Source organism: Nicotiana tomentosiformis, chromosome 4, assembly GCF_000390325.3.
Source record: "Nicotiana tomentosiformis chromosome 4, ASM39032v3, whole genome shotgun sequence".
NCBI lineage: Eukaryota > Viridiplantae > Streptophyta > Magnoliopsida > Solanales > Solanaceae > Nicotiana > Nicotiana tomentosiformis.
Genome location: NC_090815.1, coordinates 137,421,683 through 137,429,138, shown reverse-complemented (window position 1 = coordinate 137,429,138; position 7,456 = coordinate 137,421,683).

Below are 7,456 nucleotides of genomic sequence, written 5' to 3'. Positions count from 1 at the left end.
GGTGTTTGGGGTAAGTGATTCTTATCCAGTTTTGATTAATTTCCATGATTATGTCTTTGAATCCATCATTTAATTCGGATTTAATGGAAGAAAAATCAAGAGTTTGTAAAATCTTCTAAAAACGAAAATTTAAGATTTGGAGGTCAATTTGTTATTGGAATTCGATAATATTGGTATGGTTGAACTCGTATCGGAATGGGTGTTCGAATTTTATGAAAATTATGTCGGGTTCCGAGAGGCGGGTCCCACGTTGAGTTTTGTTGACTTTTTGGAATAAATTTTTAAGTCGACATATTATTATCCGAAATTGTTTCCGATGAATTTTAATAAAGTTATACAATTAATTTAGATAGATTTGAACGGCCCAGAGGTCATATCAAGCAAGAAGGCTATTTTGGAATATCGGCCTAACTTCAAAAGGTAAGTGTCTTGCTTAACCTCGAGTGGGAAAAATTCCCCTTAGGCATTGAGTCTTATGTGCAACTTGGGTAATTGAAAACCATGTACGCAAGGTGACGAGTACGTACTTGGTTTATATGTGCAAATTTTATGGAGTTAAAGTCTTGAACATATTATGTAGTAAATTGAATAATGGTTGGCATATATTTAATCATCTACTTGTCGTGCCTAAACCTTTGTTGTTGACTCTGTTGTTATATGACAATGTGATGTGATTGTTATTTGATTATTTATGAAATTTCGTAAATTTGCTGGCTTGATAATTATAGGAATTTAATTCTATTTTGGATTTTCCCCTCTGCAAATAATTAATTAAATGAGCTTAAAAAGAGGTGTTTATATAATTATTGAAAATTTGATCTTTTATGAAGACTTTGCTTTATGTTGAGTAATTTCTATCTCTATTGATTGTTTTTGGGTGTTGTACACATTGTGTGGATCATTTGGCTATTTGCTGTGAAATTAATTGACTTGGTTGTAGCTTTGAAATTTGGTTGTGGCCATTGGGCAAATTGTGATATGAATTGATTTTTGTTATGTTGTGATAATTTCCCGTGTAAATTATTGTGTTGTGTGAGATGCTATTTTAGGGAGATAAGGGTGGCATTTCACCGTTGAAGTTATGTGGTTATAAGGGTGGCATTTCACTATTGTGTTTGTTGGCTATTGATATTGTCTAGGCGGAGCGATAAGGGTGGCTATAGGAGCGATAAGGGTGGCAATATGAGCGATAAGGGTAGCTATAGGAGCGATAAGGTGGCAATATGAGCGATAAGGGTAGCTATAGGAGCGATAAGGGTGGCTATTATCAGGGACGATATGTGATGATGTGGGGTTGTAGTGTTGACAATTTTCATGTGATGTTGTGATTTTCTTGTGTTTATTTTTATACCTTGTGCAACTTGTCTTGTTGTTAGTAAATTGATAATAATCTAATTTATGTTGAAATTGAGAGTCTGTGGCTATTGTCAGGCGGTTTATAAAATGAAATGTGGGCACGAGGTGCCGTGAATTTTGATATGAGATGGGGATATTAGCACGTGAATTGTCCGTGCAATTGTGATATAAAATGCGGGCACGAGGTACTGTGATGAAATGATAATGATATTTGGCACGTGAATTGTACGTGCAATTGTGATATGAAATGAGGGCATGAGGTGCGGGGCAAATATGATGATTTAATTATGGGCACGATGTGCCGTGAAAATATGAAAATGGGCTGAGACCCGTATTTACGAAAAATATAAAAAATAGGCTGAGACCCGTATTTATGAAAAATATGAAAAATGGGCTGAGACCCGTATTTTGATGATTTTGAAATGAGGTGTCACATGGTGACTTTTTAATTGAAAGAATTATATTCAAAATATTTATTTGAAATGATTTTTACTTAGAAAGTATTATATAAAAGAATTGTATTTTGAAAGATATTTATTTGAGGAAATTGTATTTGAAAAGATTTATTGAAAGAATTATATTTGAAAAATAATTATTTGAAAAAAATTATATTTGAAAGAGAGTTATCTGGAAGAACTATGTGAAAAATATTTATTTGAAGGGCTTGATTTAATTGAGTATAATTATGTTTATTAATTGTTGAGTGATATTAATGGTATTCTTGTTGTCTGTTGTGCATATCACTGGTTGTTTTATCCTGCATTTATTATTATTATTATTATTATTATTTGTTTTCTATTATTTTGTATATTATATTGCATAGGTTATTAGACTAGTGAGTGTCTTAACTGTACCTCGTCTCTACTCCATTGAGGTTAGTCTTGATACTTACTGGGCACCGCTGTGGTGTGCTCACTCTACCCTTCTGCACATTTTTGTGCAGAGCCAGGTATTAGAATTATTGGACTTGAGAAGAATTAAAGCGGGATCGTAAGGATTCAAGGTAGAGCTGCTTGGTAGTCGCAGTTCCTTGGAGTCTTTCCATTTCATTGTACTGTTAATTTTTAATTAAACAGTATTGTATATTCGGTCCTCGTGATCATTCAATGTATTCAGTTAGAGTTCGTGACTCAGTACTACCAGTCGTGGGAGGTTGTATATTGTAATTATTTTCGCTGTTAGTTTTGGTTACTTATTTAAATTTTTTTTAAAAATGGCTTCAATAATGCAATGGAAATCGGCTTACCTAGTCTTAGAGACTAGGTGCCATCACGACTCCTGTGGTGGGATTTTGGGTCGTGAAAAGGGAGGGAATAATATCTGGCCTAGCCTCACCCTCTAGGGCGACCTCTACCTGTCCGACCTCTACCTCTAGCTAGTTGTGCAAGTGGAGTGGCAACTGGTGCAGTAATTATGGCCTGAGAAGCATGAGGGCCATGTGGAATGGGTGGGGCCTGAGAAATCTGTGGAGGTGCATCCCTCCTAAGTCTGGGGCAATCCCTCATGATGTGACGAGTGTCACCACACTCAAAACAAGCCCTCGGAGGATGTGGATGCTGGGACTGGCTCGGGCCTGATCGATTAGGCTGCCCAATGAAGGCACCCCGTACAGGAGGTACAAAAGACACTAGCGGTGCATAATATGGAACCTGAGGTCTGGGAGTAGCCGGAATACCACTGGAAGCTAGAAGTGCTAAATGAATAGCATAGCTCACATAACCTCTACCATGACGGGCTGCAGCTGGGGCACAAGAATTATTATATGTGCCAGAATCTCAGGGTCCCTTAGCTTCCCTCTCTTCCCTCTCCCGGATCTGCATACCTTCCAATCTCCTAGAAATTGACACCACTTGTTGGTATGTGATGTCTATCTCTAGCTCTCGGGCCATACTGAATTTGATACTATGGTGGAGACCCTCAATAAATCTGTGAACCCGCTCTCTAACGGTAGCAACTAAGGCTGGTGCATGCCTAGTCAAATCACTGAATCGGACCGCATATTCCGACACGGTCATAGAACCCTGGCGCATCTGCTCAAACTCTGTGTGCCATGCATCTCTAAGACTCTGAGGAACATACTCCCTTAAGAACATATCTGAAAATCGAGTCCAAGTAAGTGAAGCTGCCTCAGCCGGACTATCCAACTCATATGCCCGCCACCACTAGTAGGCTGCTCCTCTAAGCTGAAATGCCATGAAAGAAACCCCACTAGAATCCACAATACCCATAGTGCGGAGGATACAGTGACATTCCTCCAGAAAACCCTGAGCATCCTCTGAAGCTAAATCGCTGAAAGTGGGAGGGTGGTACATTTTGTACCTCTCGAGCCTGAGCTGCTCCCACTCTGAAACTGTTGTCCTAACCTCAGGTCGAACTGGGATAACTGGCTGCACTGGTATAACCTCTGGGGCATGGTCAACTTGGGCCTGTGGCTCGGGAGTATGGGCAGCGGGAGTCTGTGCTCCTCCCTCGGCCTAAGATGTGGCAGGAGCAAGTGAAATTAACCCTGCCTGAGCTAGTGCCAAACATGCTCAAAACCTGGGGAAGGGTCTCCTGAAGTGCAGGAGTAGTAACAGGCGTCTCAGGTGCCTGCTCTCCAACTGGAGCTACTGGGGGCTCGGCTGCAGCAGCTCATGCAGGTGCTCTGGCCGCACCACGTGGTCTTCCTCAGCCTCTTCCCCGACCCCGGCCTCTTGCGGCTCCAACAGGGGGCGCGGGTGACTGATCATCGGATCCAGTTGTGCGTGTCCTCACCATCTGTGAGAGAATAGAAATATAATGGTTTAGAAATTTGAAGTCAACAAATGCGCACGATAAGGAATCAAAGAAGTGAATATTTTTCCTAACAGTTCCATAGCCTCCCGAAGATAAGTCAAAACGTCTCCGTACCGATCCGCGAGACTCTACTAAACCTGCTTGTGACTCATAAAACCTATGAACCTAGAGCTCCGATACCAACTTGTCACGACCCCAAATTCCCTCTGTAGGATATCGTGATGGCACCTAGTCTCTAAGACTAGGTAAGCCTATCAATGCGGAATAACAATTGAAATATGAAATAAATAAATTTGCAATTCACATAATTACAACTCCCAAAACCCGGTAGAAATAAGTCACAAGCTTCTAAGAATTTATCCTCAATGTATCTATATATATCATGGTCAAAGGAAAATAAGGAAGAAACATAATAATGATAGAAGGGGACTCCGAAGTCCGAGGATGCTAACAGATATACCTCGAAGTCTCCGTACACAGGTAGCTCACTGATGTCTGGACTGGTAGGATGTACCTGGATCTGCACAAAAAGATGTGCATAAGCATAGTATGAGTACCACAGCGGTACCCAGTAAGTGCCAAGCCTAACCTCGGTAGACTAGTGACGAGGTCAGGTCAGGCCCTACTGGAAAATAATAATGGCATGGTAAAATATTTAACAATATAATAAAAAAGTAGTATGTCACCATTTAATTATACAAAATAATGGCAAATAATACCTCGTGGAAACAAAACAGAATTTCTTTCAACTTTAAGAAAATCACAACAATAATCAAAGGCAACCGCGACCATAAATCAATATCAACAAGGGCACTCCCGAGGTACCGCCTCGTAGTCCCAAATCATAAATAAATTCATAATATCTCATTTCTTATATCACCGCGGGAGCCTTAACATTTAATTTTAAAGAAATTTGTTTTTTTCGAAATAGCATCCCGCGTTTTAGCCACCCTTATCACACCGCATGACTTCTAGTAGTTCCCCTATTAACCACGCGTATCAAGCCACCCTTATCTCACCGCATGCGTTTCAACCCCCAGACCTTATACAACCGCATGCGTATCAATATCATAATATATCACAATGAGTACAAAAATTTCACAAAATATTCGGAAAATAAATAACTCAGCAAAAATAATATTTAAATTTTTTTTTAATACGTTGCCTTAGTTTCAAATTTAAAATATCAAATACTTCATATTAATAATATTTAAATTAAAGAAATTCCATCTTCAAATAATGCACACAATAAAAGAAACCAAGTTTCACCTAAACAGGTAAAAACAATTAGCAGGAGAAGGTCAAGCAAATTTAAAGTTTATAAATCACATCAATGATGAAGAAAATAACAAGATAAAATAATTTAATTAATATGCAACAATGATCTACACAATTTAAAAATATAATATTTCACATTTAGCCCGTGTACAAACTCGTCACCTCGTGTACACGACTTTCATCACATTATAATTATCACATCAATACCAATCCTGGGGGAAATTTCCCCAACACAAGGTTAGACAAGTTACTTACCTCGACTTGCTCCAATTTAATGAAGTAGTATGCCTTTTCCTCGATTTTCCGACTCCGATCGACTCGAATCTAGTCATAATTAATTTGATACAGTCAACAAAAATTATAAAACCAATTCCATGAGAAAATACTACATTTTTCAATAAAAATCCGAAATTAACTCAAATATCGCTCGTAGGGCACACGTCTCGGAATTCGACGAAAGTTACGAAATATGAACGTCCATTCAACCACGAGTCTAACCATACCAAAATTACTAAATTCCGATAAGAATTCGGCCCTCAAATCCTCAAATTTATCCAAGAGAGTTTTTTAACTTTTCCAACTTAATTCACCAATTAAATGATAAGAATAATGATGGATTCAGGTAATCTAACCAAAATTGAGTTAAGAACACTTACCCCAATGTTTTTTATGAAAATCTCCCGAAAATCGTCTCACCCCGAGCTCCAATTCATCAAAAATGGAAAATGGGACGAAGTCCCATTTTTTGAATTTAAACTCTCTGTCCAGTGGTCTCTTCTTCGCGAACGCGGTCAGTGCCTCGCGTTCGCGAAGCACAAAAATGTGCTGCCCAATATTCCTCTTCACGAACGCGAGGGTCCACTGGCGAACGAGATGCCTTACCAAACTTGGCCTTCGTGAATGCGATCCCTCCTTCGCGAACGTGAAGCTTTAATGCCCAATCCCCCAGCCTGGCCTCGCCCTTCTACGCGGTCCCTTCTTAACGAACGCGGTCCCTTATTAACGAACGCGAAGAGAAATTTCTCGCCTGCCCAACTTTCTTCTTAGCAAACGCCAGACCTCTCTCGCGAACGGGAAGAAGGAAACCAGAGCTGGACACCAGAAATCCATCAACTATTCCCAAGTCCGAAAATGATCCGTTAACCTTATGAAACTCACCCGAGGCCCTCGGGACCTCAACCAAATACACCAACAAGTCCTAAAACATCATACGAACTTAGTCAAATCCTCAAATCAGATCAAATAACGCTAAAATCACAAATCACACCACAATTCAAGCTTAATGAAACTTAAGAATTTCCAACTTTCACATTCGATGCCGAACCCTATCAAATCAAGTCCGATTGACCTGAAATTTTGTACACAAGTCATAAATGACATAACGGAGATAAGAAAATTTTCAGAATTGGATTCCGATCCCGATATCAATAAGTCAACTCCCTGGTCAAACTTCCAAACTTAAATTTCCTATTTTAGCCATTTCAAGCCTAATTTAACTACGAACTTCCAAATAAAATTCCAAACACACTCCTAAGCCCAAAATTACCATACGGAGCTGTTGGAATCATCAAAATTTTATTCCTGAGTTGTTTGCACATAGGTCGACATCCAGCCAACCTTTTCAACTTAAGTTTTATACTTTGGAACTAAGTGTTCCAATTTATTCTAAAAAACTCATCGGACACGAACCGACTACCACAACAAGTTACATAACAGTTTTAAAGCACAGAATGAGCAGTAAATAGGGGAACGGGGCTATAATATTTAAAACGACTGGTCGGGTCGTTACACGTACCAAGCACATGTATATCATTAACAAGCAAGGTATGAGGCATAAATAACATCAAGGAGAGTGTTTAAGCGACAACACAATACAATAATTCATATCACAATTTGCCCAATGACCACAACCAATTCTAAAGATATAGCAAAATCAATAAATTTCTCAACAAATCAACCTCATTTTAATATATTAACGCCTCATTTTAAGCTTATTTAATAATTATTTACAAATAAGAATTCCATAATGAATTTAAATCCAAGAAAA